The following is an 18,104-nucleotide window of genomic DNA, read 5'->3' on the forward strand; positions in this document are numbered from 1 at the left end:
AACTGGTCAGGCAAAATGTAGGTGCAAAACATCTGACGCCCAATATTCCGGCCTAGATGTTGATACCAAAGCAAACTTGGTATCCACAGTCGTGGGTGACGTGCAGCTTAACCTCACACCAACGGTGGGGACTGGCATATTGAAGAAACCCTCACGAGCGAATGCTGCTTCATCCGACGATATTATGGTGTTCATGATGTCATCGTTGGCTTCCTATTGTAGTTGGAACCATTCACAGAATTGCATCCGCTGATGGCGATCTGCAGGATGCAGGTGTTGCGTGAAAGCATAATGATAGGGGTGCAGCCCATGCCCGTGCAGCACGTTAACGACCGTGTGTTGCGAGACACGCAGCTGCCTTGCTACACTACGTGTACTTCGCTGAGGTTCTTGGTGTATGACCTCCAGAATAACTTCATCAGTAGCTGGAGTACGGCGAGTTCGTGAACGACCTCTGTCACCCGATAGTGGCAGGAGAGAACCTGACTCCCAAAGGCACAGCTTCAGACAACGGAACACATTTTTATCTCGATTGCGTTGACGAGGATATCTAGAAGCCTATTTGTGACTGACAACACCAGTGCTGTCATCAGATGCACCAAGGACCAGAAGTATATCCACATATTCGTCGTTTGTGTATGCCGTATATCTGCCACACTGGTTTAGAGGTTTACAATGAGAAAATTCGATACATGTATGCATGTGCATTGGAGTCTATCACGGGCGCTTTACTCCGCTCGCAACTAGGGGCCGGCCGCTGTGACCGAGCGGCTCTAGGCGCTTCAGTCCGGAACCGCGCTGCTGTTACGGTCGCAGGTTCGAATCCTGCCCCGGGTATGGATATGTTTGCTGTCAGTTTAGTTAGGCTTAAGTAGTTCTAATTCCAGGGGACTGAGACCTCAGATGTTAACTATGTCTCATAGTGCTTAGAGCCATTTGAACCAATTTTTAGTCCCTGTCTGGTGGACAGCGCATACAGTATACAGGGTGTGCCAGCTATCTAGTCCACCCAAAATATCGCTGGAACAATAACAGCTATTGGAAAACGACTTTCACCGGTATCAATGTAGGGCTGGGGCCCATGAATGTACATATTTGGAAACATTCTAAAACGAAAGCATATGTGTTTTTTAACACAAATTTATGTTTTTTTAAATGGACCTCCTATATTTTTTCTTCAGCAATCCATAGCACGACAAAGCACATACACAATGGCGTTGATTTCATCGCAATATACCCATTACTTCCCGAGATATTGAGACGCGAGGTTGACGCTTGAAACACCCGACATGCGCTGCTAGCGCACGTCCTAAGGCTCAGGAGTGAACCCCATGCTGCCCGTAATCGCGTTGTGAATGACATGCGTAATCACACCTCCATACTTATCAAGAGGTCCGGAAAGAATAATACGGTTTGCTGCCATCAACTCTCATAAGCACATAATGGTTTCCCTCTTGCACGTTTTACGTGTCTACGTACACGATATGAACCAGCACCGATCAGTGTACACCCGTCAGGGTGTCTTATTTATCCTGCACACCCAAAATAAGGTTTATCTAATGCGTTATATGATCTATTGTGCCTATCGCGCAGGGCCTGGCTCTACCTAGTCAAGTGTCCAACATAGTTCCCACTACTGCCACAGTTACCACTTCGCCTTCTTTATGATTTGCGACCCATGCAAACTCCTGTACTCTACCACCCTCCGAGCATCCCATTTGTTGTTGCTTTGGCGTGCAGTACACCGCTTGCCAGTGTAGTCGTGCATCAAAGTAATCTAGTGACGGCACAGAGGTAGTACACATTGTGAATAACCGTTGTGTTGTGGAACTTATACTGCACAGTATAATGTACACACATGAAGATATGGTAGAAATTCTGCTGATCTATGGAGAATCTACGTTGACGGGAAATACGTTATGAGATTGCTTGTTTGTTGATAGTACTGTTAGCGAACATTATGATTATTAAGTTAATATGTCTTTTTTCTACCCTACTCTACAAACCTGTACTGTACCCTGTTGTAGGTGGACGAAATGCTGTTCAGGCAGAACGACTGTACAGAAGACGATTCCCTGACAAGCCATCGCCTTCGCTCCGGATATTTGGTCGTCTCACATCTCGTACGTGAAACGGGAAGCTTAAATCCAAGACCTCGACATCGTCCTAGAACACACACAGATGAACGTAATGAAGTTGCTGTGCTCGCTACCATAGCTGTGAATCCTCAAATCAGCACACGTCAAATTGAACGTGAAATTGGTGTGTCGAAATCAAGTGCACAGCGTATTCGTAAACGTCATAAATTTCATCCTTACCATGCTCATTTACACCAGGATCTTCATGGAAATGACTTCCGCAATAGGGTAACATTTTGTCGGTGGGCTCAACAAAAACTTCTGACTAATCCAATTTTTTTTGCAGATGTTCTCTTTACCGACGAGACATCATTCTCCAACAAAGGAATTGTCAATAAAAGGAATATGCATTATTGGTCCACAGACAATCCAAAATGGCTCCGTCAGGTAGAGCATCAACGTCCGTGGAAAGTTAATGTTTGGTGTGGGATTATTGCAGATACCATAATCGGACCTTTCTCTATAAATGGCATCCAAAATGGCATACAATACTCCAGATTTATACGACACAATCTTCCTGTTCTCTTGGTCACCGTACCTCTGAACTGGAGAATGGTCATGTGGTATCAGCATGATGGATGCCCGGCACATAACGCCTTACGAGCACGACGACTTCTGAACCGTAAGTTCCCTGGTAGGTGGAGTGGACGAGGTGGCCCAGTTAGGTGGCCTGCCCGATCTTCGGACCATACACCGCTGGATTATTTTCTTTGGGGAGCAGTGAAGGATGCTGCTTACCAACATGAACCAACAACACCAGAGGACATGAAGCAACGCATTATTGATGCTTGTGCAGCTATCAAAGAGGAAACAGTAACACGAAGTAGGGCATCCTTCATGTACGCAAGCCAATGGGCATCACTTTGAGCATGAGATGTGAACGCTATGTTTATTATGTAGTGCTGGTATCACAGTGGAAGTTTCTACAAAGGGCCATTTTACCCAGTGATGTTAAGAAACATTTGTTTGCAACAATTTGTCATTTAACGCATTAGATAAACATAACATTAATAATTGTGTGATAATAAAACTAATTGGTTAAACGTGTTTACATTCATCTTCTATGTCCTACCTGAACTTCCCAAATCAAAACATTTTTACCTAAACAACGGTAAAACTTTTAGTCCACTTGCTCATTTCACTAAAACCATCAACATGAATTTTACTATTACGAGTGAATGATTAACTGTCACTTGCGCTAGATCTACAGTAAAGTAAAGTTTTAGCGTTGAACGGCATTACCTTTTTAGTAACGGATTAACGATAAGCGAAGTTAACTTTGTGACTAACGCTGCGGTACACAGGTATGTTACAGAACCGCATCACCCCTAGCCTGTGGCATAAATACCTGCTGGAATGTACGACTTTAATGCAGGTTGGCAGCAGACCGTATTATTCGTTTCGGACCTCTTGATAAGTATGAAAGTGTGATTACGCATGTGAATCACATCGCGATTACGGGCAGCATGGGGTTCACGCCTGAGCATCAGGATGTGCGCTAGCAGCTGTCGGGTGTTTCAAGCGTCAACTTCGCGTCTCAATATCTCGGAATGTAATGGGAATATTGCGATGCAATCAACGCCATTGTGTATGTGCTTTGTCATGCTATGTATTGCTGGAGAAAAAATATAGGAGATCCATTTAAAAAAAACGTAAGTTTGTGTTAAAAAAACACATATGCTTTCGTTTTAGAATGTTTCCAAATATGTACATTCATGGGCCCCAGCCCTACATTGATACCGGTGAAAGTCGTTTTCCAAAAGCTGGTATTGTTCCAGAGATATTTTGGGTGGACAAGATAGCTGGGACACCCTGTATACAAACCATCAGTACTGCACACTGTTCCACCTAACGCGCATTACCCTTCTGACAGATATTGTACTGCATGATTCATCCCAACACTGCTAATTATGAAACGTTCGGTTTAAAATTACATTGTTTCCCTAACGGTAATAGACGTGATGTTTCCACAAGCTAATCGATATAATAATAATAATGCATTGAGATAAGTACTAAACAGCATGCGGTTACCAGACTCAATATTGAAAGGCATAATTAGTGGGACAATGGTGATAACACATACAAATAGTAACAGAGTTTGGACATTATTCGCAAAGCACGTTGCTAGTCCTACTGGTAACGTAAGGCCCTAACGAAATGTAATGGACCTGAACAAGGCAAGAATAATAGTTGGTACTGATCTATGGGACAATTGGAGGAGGCTACAATGAAAACAGGTTTCGCATCTAGTAGATGAAGTGAGAAGGGCTTCTTTCAAAGCTGACCAATCTTACATTTCTACTATTGTAGTATGTAAGTGCAAATGTTTTGTAGAGGACCAGCTTCAATCGCTGTTGACGACTGAGATGCCAGATACCGTACCACCTGGACTACATTTACAAAATAAAAAACATATGCCTCAACCCGGGATAGAACCGTCGACGTCCTGCATGCTATGCCAAAACCCTATCCACTGCATCAACTGCACAGCATAACTGACACCTGCTGACAGAGGTAGTTACCATACATGTGGTTACAGTGTTCCCAGATTGTCACTCCTTAACGTCCTTCTTCTGCCGAATGTACTGGCCAGACGAAATTTTGGGAGAGACTACTTTTTTTATCGCTGGCATGAGAGGAGTCGCGCTGCGAAGCCCAGGGCGCGAATTTCGCTTCACCCTGTATACTCCTTCCACCTTTCTGCTTTCCCTCTTTACTTAGGACTGGTTTTCCATCTGAGCTCTTGATATTCATAAAAGTGGTTCTATTTTCTTCAAAGGTCTCTTTCATTTTCCTGTAGGCAGTATTTATCTTATGCCTAGCGATACGTGCTTCTACATCCTTGTATTTGTCCTCTAGCCATCCCTGCTTGGCCATTTTGCACTTCCTGTCCCTCATTTTTGAATTTTTTTGTATTCCGTTTTGCCTGCTTAATTTACGGCATTTTTATATTTTCTCCTTTCATCAATTAAGTTTAATATCCCTTTTGTTACCCATAGGTTTCCTCTATCCCTCGTTTTTTTACCTACTTAATCCTCTGCTCCCTTCACAATTTCATTTCTCAACGCTTCCCATTCTCCTTTACTCTATCTCTTTTCCCTGTTCTTGTCACTCAATTCTCTACAGCTTCTAGTTTTTTCAGTTTATCCAGGTCCCATCTCCTTAAATTCCTGCCTTTTTGCAGTTTCTTCAGTTTTAGTCTACACTTCATAACCAATAAATTGTGGTTGGAGTCCACATCTGCCCCTGGGAATGTCTTACATTTTAAAATCTGGTTACTAAATCCCTGTGTTACCAATATGTAATCTATCTGAAACCTTCCAGTCTCTCCAGGCCTCTTACACGTGTACAACCTTCTTTCATAATTGTTAAAAGAAGTGTTAGCTATAATTAAGTTATTCTCTGTGAAAAATTCTATCAGGCAGCTTCCTCTTTCATTCCTTAACCCCAGTCCATATTCACCTACTACTTTCCCCTCTCTTCCTTTCCCTACTATTGAATTCCAGTCCCCAAAGTCTATTAAATTTTCGTCTCCCTTAACTACCTGAAAAATTTCTTTTGTTGCATCATACATCTCTTCAATCTGTTCATCTGTGGAGCTAGTTAGCATAAAACTTTTACTACTGTGGTAGGCGTGGGCTTCGTGAAAACCTTGGCTACAATAATGTGCTCACTATGCTGTTCTTAGTAGCTTATACGTGTTCCTATTTTTTATTCATTATTAAACCTACTCTTGCATTACCATTATTTGATTTTGTATTTACAACCCTGCATTCACATGATCAGAAGTCTTGTTCCTCCTGCTACCGAACTTCACTAATTCCCACTACACCTGACTTTAAACTATCCATCATCATCATCATCATCATCATCATCATTTAAGACTGATTATGCCTTTCAGCGTTCAGTCTGGAGCATAGCCCCCTTATAAAATTCCTCCACGATCCCCTATTCAGTGCTAACATTGGTGCCTCTTCTGATGTTAAACCTATTGCTTCAAAATCATTCTTAACCGAATCCAGGTACCTTCTCCTTGGTCTGCCCCGATTCCTCCTACCCTCTACTGCTGAACCCATGAGTCTCTTGGGTAACCTTGCTTCTCCCATGCGTGTAACATGTCCCCACCATCTAAGCCTGTTCGCCCTGACTGCTACATCTATAGAGTTCATTCCCAGTTTTTCTTTGATTTCCTCATTGTGGACACCCTCCTGTCATTGTTCCCATTTACTAGTACCTGCAATCATCCTAGCTACTTTCATATCCGTAACCTCAACCTTGTTGATAAGGTAACCTGAATCCACCCAGCTTTCGCTCCCATACAACAAAGTTGGTTGAAAGATTGAACAGTGTACAGATAACTTAGTCTTGGTACTGACTACCTTCTTGCAGAAGAGAGTAGATCGTAGCTGAGCGCTCACTGCATTAGCTTTGCTACACCTCACTTGCAGTTCTTTCACTATATTGCCATCCTGTGAGAATATGCATCCTAACTACTTGAAACCGTCCACCTGTTTTAACTTTGTTCCTCCTATTTGGCACTCAATCCGTTTATATTTCTTTCCCACAGACATTACTTTCGTTTTGGAGATGCTAATCTTCATACCATAGTCCTTACATTTCTGATCTAGTTCTGAAATATTACTTTGCAAACTTTCAATCGAATCTGCCATCACAACTAAGTCATCCGCATATGCAAGACTGCTTATTTTGTGTTCACATATCTTAATCTCACCCAGCCAGTCTATTGTTTTCAACATATGATCCATAAATAATATGAACAACAGTGGAGACAGGTTGCAGCCTTGTCTTACCCCTGAAACTACTCTGAACCATGAACTCAATTTACCGTCAACTATAACTGCTGCCTGACTATCCATGTAAAGACCTTTAATTGCTTGCAAAAGTTTGCCTCCTGTTCCATAACCTCGTAGAACAGACAATAACTTCCTCCTAGGAACCCGGTCATATGCCTTTTCTAGATCTATAAAGCATAGATACAAATCCCTGTTCCACTCATAACACTTCTCCATTATTTGCCGTAAGCTAAAGACCTGGTCGTGACAACCTCTAAGAGGCCTAAACCCACACTGATTTTCATCCAATTTGTCCTCAACTAATACTCGCACTTTCCTTTCAACAATACCTGAGAAGATTTTACCCACAACGCTGATTAAAGAGATACCTCTGTAGTTGTTACAATCTATTCTGTTTCCATGTTTAAAGATTGGTGTGATTGCTGCTTTTGTCCAGTCTGATGGAACCTGTCCCGACTCCCAGGCTATTTCAATTATCCTGTGTAGACATTTAATACCTGACATTCCACTATATTTGATGAGTTCCGATTTAATTTCATCCACCCACTTCCTCAAATGTGATCCTATTTCCATCATCATTCCTATCCCATTCTACCTCGAAATCTGAAACATTACTGATCGTATTTTCACCTACATTGAGCAACTCTTCAAAATATTCCCTCCATCTGCCCAAGGAATCCACAGGATTCACCAGCAGTTTTCCTGACCTGTCCAAAATACTTGTCATTTCCTTCTTACCTCCCTTTCGAAGACTGCTAATTACAATCCAGAATGGTTTTCCAGCAGCTTGACCCATAGTCTCCAACCTGTTCCCAAAGTCTTCCCAAGATTTCTTCTTGGATGCTGCAATTATCTGTTTGGCCTTGTTTCTTTCTTCAACATAACTTTCTCTGTCTACCTGAGTTCTAGTATTTAGCCATTTTTAATACGCCTTCTTTATCCTTTTACAGGCTGCCTTGACTGTGTCATTCCACCAAGCTGTTTGCTTCATTCTACTTTTACACGCTAATGTTCCAAGACATAATTTAGCCACTTCTAGTACTGTGTCCCTGTACCTTGTCCATTCCTTTTCCAACGACTGTAACTGACTTCATTCAACTAACTGGTACCTTTCTGAGATTGCTGTTATGTACTTGTGCCTGATTTCCTTATCCTGAAGTTTCTCCACTCTTATCCTCCTACATATGGACCTGACCTTCTGCACTTTCGGCCTCACAATCCCAATTTCACTGCAGATTAAATAATGAGCAGTGTCATCAAAGAATCCCCTGAATACACGTGTATCCCTCACAGCCTTCCTGAATTCCTGATCTGTTATTATATAGTCAATGACAGATCTGGTTCCCCTGCCTTCCCACGTATACAGGTGAATGTTCTTATGTTTAAAATAGGAGTTTGTGATTACTAAGCCCATACTGGCACAGATATCCAAGACTTGTTTCCCGTTCCTGTTGGCCTCCATATCCTCTCCAAATTTACCCATAACCTTTTCATACCCTTCTATTCGATTTTTCCAATCCTGGCGTTAAAATCACCCATGAGCAGAACACTGTCCTTGTCCTTTACTCTAACAACTACATCACTGAGTGCCTCATAAAAACTATCCATCTTATCTTGATCTGTCCCTTCACAATGCGAATATACTGACATAATCCTAATTTTCTTGCTAGACACTGTCAAGTCTATCCACATCAGTCGTTGATTTACATACCTTATTGCAACTACGCTCGGTTCCATTTCTTTCCTGATGTAAAGCCCTACACCCCATTGTGCTATTCCTGCTTTGACTCCTGACAGGTAGACCTTGTATTCTCCCACTTCCTCTTGTTTCTCACCCCTTACCCGAAGGTCATTAACAGCTAAAACGCCCAGCCCCATCTTAGTTGCAGCCTCTGCCAGCTCTACCTTCTTCCCAGAGTAGCCCCCATTGATATTAATAGCTCCCCTTCTCATTACCATTTGTTTGCCAAGTCGTATCTTAGGAGTCCCTGGTTTGTCAGTTATAGGTGGGACTCCGTCACCTCCAAAGGTCCGAGGCATTTTGCTCTGATTGTTGCCCGCATCATATTTAAAGTACCAGGGAAGCAGGTTGCTAGCCTTACTCGCCCCGAGTCCCGCTGGGTATTACCCCTAACGGTTGAGGCACTAAACGGTGGATTTGGTAGTCTTTGTCGTCTGAGCACAAAGGTGACCACGACTCAGAATATGTCCGAAATGCCCTGCCTTATTCCAAAGTAACTGGTATCCCGACTGTCGGGACCACTTACTTGGCCACTCATACGTTGCCTGTGGTTCATGAACTAGGAGATGACTACAGGAACCTACACCATGAACCACTTAAACTATCAATTTCCCTTTTTAAATTTTATAACCTACCTCCCCAATTAAGGGATCTGGAATTCCACGTTTCGATCCATAGAACACCAGTTTTGTTTCTGCTGATAACGACGTCCCCCTGAGTAGTCCCTGCCCAGAGATCCGAGTTGGGGACTATTTTACCTCCAGAATATTTTACCCAAGAAGACGCCACCATCATTTAACCATATAATATAGCTATATGCCCTCGGGTAAGATTACAGCTGTAGTTTCCCGTTCGCAGTACCGGCACAGCAAGGCCGTTTTGGTTGATGTCAATCATCCAGACTGTTACCCTTCAACTGCTGAAAAGGCTGCTGTCCCTCTTGAGGAACCACACGTTTGACTGGCCTCTCAACAGATATCCTCCATTGTGGTTCCACTTACAGTATGGCTATGTGTATCGCGTGCCTTCCACCTACGGCAAGTTCCGTGGTTCATGGGTGGGTGGGTTGGGGGTGGGGGTACTGGGGGGGGGGGGGGGCAATACGTTACACGTGTTTATGTTTATGGTCAATTGCCACTCTCTGCATTAAGCGGCGATCCTCTGCGCGTCTTCCGTCATTTCACTATAATTCTCTGGGGTACCGACTACTGTGTATGCAACAGCATCATCACCAAAAAGTCTGATGGAATATTAATGACATTAGCTACTAGGTCATCGGGTAGCGTTCCGAATCGTATGCAGAAAAACTGTATGCACCAGAAAGCCGACTTCTCTGCAGCTTCGCGCCACTACACTCGCAAACAAGCAGGAACGACGTATATAAAATTACAAGAATAGAACCGCTACAGTTTAGTCTTAGAAACTTCGAGCGAGATACGGCAGGCATCAGTTGAAAAATCGGTGCAGACATGGAAGATGCAATTACAGAGGAACCACCACGGCGAAGACACCCCCCCCCCCCCCCCCCCCCCCATCAACTTAAAATACATATAACTCCCATGCACTGTAGCACGAAATACGACACACACATACCTAGGATTGCCAGACTGTATAAAATAAAAAACGGTGTGACAACTCAGTCTTTGCTTATAACCTTTTTAAAACTAAAATACACAAGTATTACACAAAAAGTTACATATCCCCTTCATACGTTTAATAGAGTGCACAAAATATTAATAGTGCGGGAGCACACATCTAAAGAACATAAAAAGTGCATATTTTATCATTTTCAACAGTTGGTTATTCAGATTAGCATTGGTCCTGTTTTATTTCACTGAATGTTTTTTAGTAACTGGTATCACTCTTTTGCGGGGATCTTCTTTATCAAATATTTTTAGTCTGAAATTAATTGGCTAGCGAGGACTAACTGATTAAGAACTCACTCCGACCTAAGCTTGAAATAGACTGGAGATGTTAGAGAAAGTAAATTACTATCGCTGGTTGTTGCTTTGGTTAGGAAATGAAGCGTTGCCGCCCTTCAAGTAATTCAACGTTAACTAGAGAAACTATAACAAAGCCATTTTTCAAGAAGATAAATTTTAAGATTTCACAACTAACGAAGACGCCTGCTGCAACAGGGCATGAAATAAATTCAACGATAACAAGTGAAAACTTGAGCTAGTCCGGGGTCGAAGCAGTTTTTCCTGCTGTATTTGAGAACTCGCCTTAACTGCCTCAGCTATTCGGATATGCTTCAGACGGGAACCAACGTCCGAACTTGTCACACGCCAGTAGCGTCTACTGTTCATTAACCCCTCGGTTCCCAGCTTTTGGCTAAATCTAGCAAGAGTTCGGACGGTGTGTGCACACACTGAAATTACCGTGAGCCGTCTAAGGTCATCGATGTTACCATATATATATACAGGGTGAGCCACCTAACGTTACCGCTGAATATATTTCGGAAACCACATCAAATACTGACGAATCGATTCCACAGACCGAACGTGAGGAGAGGGGCTAGTGTAATTGGTTAATACAAACCATAAAAAAATGCACGGAAGTATGTTTTTTTTAACACAAACCTAAGTTTTTTTTTTAAAAAATGGAACCCCGTTAATTTTGTTAGCACATCTGAACATAATAACAAATACGTAATCAGTGCCGTTTGTTGCATTGTAAAATGTTAATTACATCCGGAGATCTTGGAACCTAAAGTTGACGCTTGAAACCTCCGACGTTCAGTTGCGTGATGTAACAAACACGGGCCACGGTCGGCGAGCAGCATCTGCAGGGACATGTTTACGGTGACGACAGTGTTTACGAGTGTGGCTGTAGTGCACTGTTGTGGTTTGGTCTAGCTGTCGCAGTGCCCGCATGTAGCGCTTGCTGCTATTGTTATTCTGCATTCGTCTCCGCACGCAGACCAACTGTAGTACACCGTGTTACCAGACGTCTGTGATAGTGTAGTGTTGTAGGAACTGTGACCATGGTATATTCGAACTCTGAAAAGGCGGAGATGATACTCATCTATGGCGAGTGCCGACGAAATGCAGCTGAAGCATGCAGGGTGTATGCAGAACGGTACTCGGACATAGAGCATCCAACGTGCCGCACATTGCAAAACATCTACCGCCAACTGTATATTACAGGTATGGTCGTAGCACGCAAACGAGTCCGTAACAGGCCCGTCACAGGAGTAGCGGGTGCAGTTGGTGTGTTAGCTGCTGTTGCCATGAACCCACACATGAGTACACGTGACATTGCGAGAGCCGGTGGACTGAGTCAAAGTAGTGTCATGCCCATACTGCATCGTCACCGCTTTCACCCGTTTCATGTTTCGCTACATCAGCAATTACATGGTGATGACTTTAATCATCGAGTGCAATTCTGTCAATGGGCATTAACAGAGAATGCGTTGCAGTTCTACCTGTTTACCGATGAAGCGGGTTTCACAAACCACGGGGCAGTGAATCTACGGAACGTGCAATATTGGTCCGTGGACAATACTCGCTGGCTCAGACAGGTAGAGCGACAGAGACCGTGGACTGTAAATGTGTGGTGCGGAATCATTGGCGACCACCTCATTGGTCCTCAGTTCATTGCAGGGACCTAAACAGCTGCAACATACATCGCGTTTCTACAGAATGATCTGCCAACGTTGCTCGAAAATGTCCCACTGGAAACGCGTCGACGTATGTGGTATCAGCATGATGGTGCACCTGCACATTCCGCAATTAATACTAGGCTGACCCTTGGCAGGATGTTCGACGAGCGTTTCATAGGACGTGGAGGACGCATAAATTGGTCAGCCTGTTCTCCTGATCTTACACCTCTGGACTTCTTTCTGTGGGGTACGTTAAAGGAGAATGTGGACCGTGATGTGCCTACAACCGCAGAGGATATGAAACAACGTTTTGTGGCAGCCTGCGGCGTCAGTACACCAGATGTACTGCGGCGTGTACGACATTCATTACGCCAGAGATTGCAATTGTGTGCAGCAAATGATGGCTACCACATTGGACATCTATTGGCCTGACATGTCGGGACACACTCTATTCCACTCCGTAATTGAAAACGGAAACCACTTGTGTACGTGTACCTCACCCCTCATGGTAATGTACATGTGCGTCAGTAAAAAGACCAATGAAAAGGTGTTAGCATGTGGACGTAATGTGCTGTTCCAGTCTCTTCTGTACCTAAGGTTCATCACCGTTCCCTTTGGATCCCTACGTAATTCGGTGCTCTCCGATACACACGATCGAACAGCGGAGGAGTGGTACTCAAGCGTCAACTTTAGGTTACAATATCCCCGGATGTAATTAACATTTTACAATGCAACAAACGGCACTGATTACGTATTTGTTAATATGTTCAGATGTGCTAACAAAACTAACGGGGTTCCATTTTTAAAAAAACGTAGGTCTGTGTTAAAAAACATACTTCCGTGCATTTTTTAATGGTTTGTATTAACCAATTACACTAGCCCCTCTCCTCACGTTCGGTCTGTGGAATCGATCCGTCAGTATTTGATGTGGTTTACGAAATATATCCAGCGGTAATGTTAGGTGACTCACCCTGTGTATCTGATCACACACACACACACATATATTTAAGTTCTAAGATTATATTTATTCCATTAAATATGATATGTGACATACTGGAACACAAAAATGGAGAATTATTCTCCGCGTAAAAAAATAAAGTGGGGGAGAACCGACTGCGGACCTCTGGCGCAAAGCCGGGTGGAGGGTCCGAATCAGAGGCTCAGACGGTTTTGCGACCGTGTTGGCTGCAGATTCCTTGACTTGTGCCATAGGGTGGTAGGGCTTCGGGTTCCGCTGAATAAGTCAGGAGTTCACTACACTCTGTTGGCGGCTACACGGGTAGCTGAGGCTGTGTGGCATGGACTGGGCGGTTTTTTAGGTTAGAAGGCCTCGGGAAAGTACGGGGTGGCCTGCAATCTCAAAGGGTGCATGAGAAATACAGGACGTGCTCGGATGAAGGAACAGTCGGAATTGTAGTTGTAAATTGTTGTAGTTGTGCTGGGAAAGTCTCTGAGGTTGAAGCGCTAATAGAAAGCACAGAAGCTGAAATCGTTATAGGTACAGAAAGCTGGCTAAAGCCTGAAATAAGTTCTGCAGAAATTTTTACGAAGTCTCAGACGGTGTTCAGAAAAGATAGATTAGGCAGAATTGGTGGTGGAGTGTTTGTGTCTGTCAGTAGTGGTTTATCTTGTAGTGAAGTCGAAGTAGGTACTCCGTGCGAATTGGTATGGGTGGAGGTTATACTTAACAGCCGAACTAAGATAATAATTGGCTCCTTCTACCGACCCCCAGACTCCGATAATGTAGTTGCTGAACAGTTCAGAGAAAATTTGAGTCTCGTAACAAATAAATACCCCACTCATACGGTTATAGTTGGTGGGGACTTCAACCTTCCCTCGATATGTTGGCAAAAATACTTGTTCAAAACCGGTCATAGGCAGAAAACATTTTCCGAGATTGTCCTAAATGCTTTCTCCGAAAATTATTTCGAGCAGTTAGTCCACGAACCCACGCGAATTGTAAATGGTTGCGAAAACACACTTGACCTCTTAGCCACAAACAATCCAGAGCTAATAGAGAGCATCATGACTGATACAGGGATTAGTGATCACAAGGTCGTTGTAGCTAGGCTCAATACCGTTTCTTCCAAATCCACCAGAAACAAACGCAAAATAATTTTATTTAAAAAAGCGGATAAATTGTCACTAGAAGCCTTCCTAAAAGACAATCGCCATTCCTTCCGAACTGACTGTGCAAATGTAGACTAGATGTGGCTCAAATTCAAAGATATAGTAGCAACAGCAATTGAGAGACTCATACCTCATAAATTGGTAAGAGATGGAATTGATTCCCTATGGTACACAAAACAGGTCCGAACGCTGTTGCAGAGGCAACGGAAAAAGCATGCGAAGATTGGCTAAAATTTACAAACGCGCGAAATTTGGCAAGAACTTCAATGCGAGATGCCTTTAATAGGTTCCACAACGAAACATTGTTTCGAAATTTGGTAGAAAATCCGAAGGAATTCTGGTCGTATGTAAAGTACACAAGCGGCAAGACGCAGTCAATACCTTCGCTGCGCAGTGCCGATGGTACTGTTACCGACGACTGTGCCACTAAAGCGGAGTTATTGAACGCCGCTATCGACAGGGGATCTCAAGTTGATTCCGTATTTCTAGATTTCCGGAAATCTTTTCTCAGTTGTGCGACTGGATTTGTGATTTCTTGTCAGGAAGGTCGCAGTTCGTAGTAATAGACTGGCGAATCATAGATAATATTGTGGGGAAGGCGAGCCAAAGGTTGCGTTTCATTGGCAGGACACTTAGAAGATGCAACAAGTCCACTAAAGAGACAGCTTACACTACACTCGTTCGTCCTCTGTTAGAATATTGCTGTGCTGTGTAGGATCCTTATCAGGTGGGATTGACGGAGGACATCGAAAGGGTGCAAAAAAGGGCAGCTCGTTTTGTATTATCACGTAATAGGGGAGAGAGTGTGGCAGATATGATACGCGAGTTGGGATGGAAGTCATTAAAGCAAAGACGTTTTTCGTCGCGGCGAGATCTATTTACGAAATTTCAGTCACCAACTGTCTCTTCCGAATGCGAAAATATTTTGTTGAGCCGAACCTACATAGGTAGGTATGATCAAAATAAAATAAGAGAAATCAGAGCAAGAACAGAAAGGTTTATGTGTTCGTTTTTCCAGCGCTGTTCGGGAGTGGAATGGTAGAGAGATAGTATGATTTTGGTTCGATGAACCCTCTGCCAAGCACTTAAATGTGAATCGCAGAGTAATCATGTAGATGTAGATGTAGAAATATGATCGCAAAAATACAAGGAAACGTTGGTAAACGAGTGTTTGATAAAGCTACATGTACCCTAACACGCAAATACCGCTTCAACCACTCACATAACATGAAAACATACACACACACACACACACACACACACACACACACACACATATGCCCGCAGAGAGAGAGAGAGAGAGAGAGAGAGAGAGAACAATAAAAACGTGGTGAGAACAGTTTATCCCTTTATACCTGCCCACACACCCACCACTCGCGCCTGCCTTGAACAAGGGACAATTAATAGGGGTAGTGGGTAGGTGTAGAGGAAAGTGCTGTTGCTACGGCAGCCGGATGAAGTCTGCGAGACGGGTCGATGAAACATTGTGCCCCTTAGACACAATCATCTGGCTGAAAACCAGACAACAATTAAATCGACAGCAATGCTGTAATGACGTGAAAGTTACTTGGACGCATCTCGTCCAAGGGAGACTACATATAAAAATACATATACAAATGCAGTGTATAACACCGGAAGCTCTAAGACTCTAGACACTACTAGCAGATGATGCTGTTGTATATAGATAAGTTGCAATGATAAAAAATTATAGTGAAATGCAGAAGATACTGGAGAGGGTCGACGACAGATGCAGGGTTCGACGGTTGACACTCAACATAAAGAAAAGTAATGTTGTTTGATTACACCATTTGCTGAACAAGTACTGAGTATATCTAGGAAGTGATTTAAAAGCGGAACGACCACATAAAACTAATCGTAAGAAAGTGGATCCCAGAGTGAGGTTGATTGGCTGCATCTTCACGAAGTGTATTCCACCCACGAAGGCGGCAGCTTCCGAAACCATCGTTCGACTGATAGTTTGCAGTAAGGCTTATTCGGAGGGATGGTAGGAGCAGAAGCTATCATTAATGGCTTCGTCTTGAACTGACTGATCTTGAAAAGCCACTGATTGCATGTATTGATCTTGAGACGCCACTCGTTGGACAAAAAGATAAATCAGTTGATGTGAGATAAAGGTCTCGATAGGATTTCTGGAAGACGATGTCGTTGGTATACTGAAAGAAGTATCCAGGAGAAGTTTAAGTACATCAGCACTGTAAAAATCTCATTACAGTTTTTTATACTTTTAATTGGCTTTTGCCCTGAAGACAGAGCAGACTGTTTGATTTTTGACCTACAGTGAAGTAATAGTTCAGTTAAATACCAGGTGAGTTGATATTGGGGCAGAGGGAGTCCCATTTCTAGATAGTTTGGGAGGCATTTGCAACCAAGAGACACATTCTGACATACCGTTCATAACCAGATGATAACTATATTAATTTAATTCTGGTAAAATGTATCCCAGATAACAATATGTATGTTCAGGTGTGTGTGCTGAGTAAAGTCGGCAACTTGCTACACATGTGCAATGTACCTATGGCATCTCTTATTACAGCGCGCACAGAGGCACTGAAGTAGTCGTTCTTCCCGCACTCCATGCGAGAGTAAAACCCTAATACACTGAAACGCCAAAGAAACTGGCATAGGAATGCTTACTCAAATACACAGATATGTAAACAAGCAGAATACGGCACTTAGGTCGCCGGCGCCTATGTAAACAAGTGTCTGGCGCATTTAGTAGATCGGTTACTGCTGCTACAATGGCAGGTTATCAAGATTTAAGTGAGTTTCATCGTGGTGTTATAGTCGGTGCACGAGCGATGGGAGACAGCATCTCCGAGGTAGCGATGAAGTGGGGATTTTCCCCATATGACCATTTCACGAGTGTACCTTCAATATCAGGAATCCGGCAAAACATCAAATATCCGACATCGCTGCTGCCGGAAAAAGATCCTGAAAGAATGGGACCAACGAGGACTGAGAAGAGTCGTTCAGCGTGACAGAAGTGCAGCCCTTCCGCAAATTGCAGCAGATTAAAATGCTGGGCCATCAACAAGTTTCAGCGAGCGAACTATTCAACGAAACATCATCGATATGGGCATTCGGAGCCGAAGGCCCACTCGTGTACCCTTGACGACTGCACGACACAGAGCTTTATGCCTCGCCTGGGCCCATCAACACCGACTTTGGAATGTTGAGACTGCAAACATGTTGCCTTGTCGGTCGAATTTCGTTTCAAATTATATCGAGCAGATGGATGTGTACGGGTATGGAGACAATCTCATGAATCTGTGAACCCTGCATGTCAACAGCAGTCTTTTCAAGTTGGTCAAGACCGTGTAATGGTGTTGGGCGTATTCAGTTGGAGTGATATGGGACCCCTGATACGTGCATGCACGACTCTGACAGGTGACACTTACGTAAGCATCCTGTCTCATCACCTGCACCCATCTGTGTACATTGTGCATTCCGACGGACTTGGGCAGTTCCAGCAGGACAATGCGACACCCAAACGCCCAGAATTGCTACACAGTGACTCCAGGAATACTTTTCTGTGTTTAAGCACTTCCGCTGACCACAAACTTCCTAGACATGAACATTATTGACATGTCTGGGATGCCTTACAAGGTGCTGTTTGGAAGAGATCTCCACCAACTCGTACTCTTATGGATTTGTGG

At 43.5% G+C, this 18,104-nt stretch overlaps 1 protein-coding gene across 1 annotated transcript in view; it reads left to right on the forward strand.

Moving 5' to 3' along the window:
- Positions 1–18,104, forward strand: part of LOC126334633 (damage-control phosphatase ARMT1-like) — a 127,017-nt gene that overhangs the window by 39,309 nt on the left and 69,604 nt on the right. The gene's annotated exons all lie outside the window — the stretch shown is intronic.

Source organism: Schistocerca gregaria, chromosome 2, assembly GCF_023897955.1.
Source record: "Schistocerca gregaria isolate iqSchGreg1 chromosome 2, iqSchGreg1.2, whole genome shotgun sequence".
Taxonomy (NCBI): Eukaryota; Metazoa; Arthropoda; class Insecta; order Orthoptera; family Acrididae; genus Schistocerca; species Schistocerca gregaria.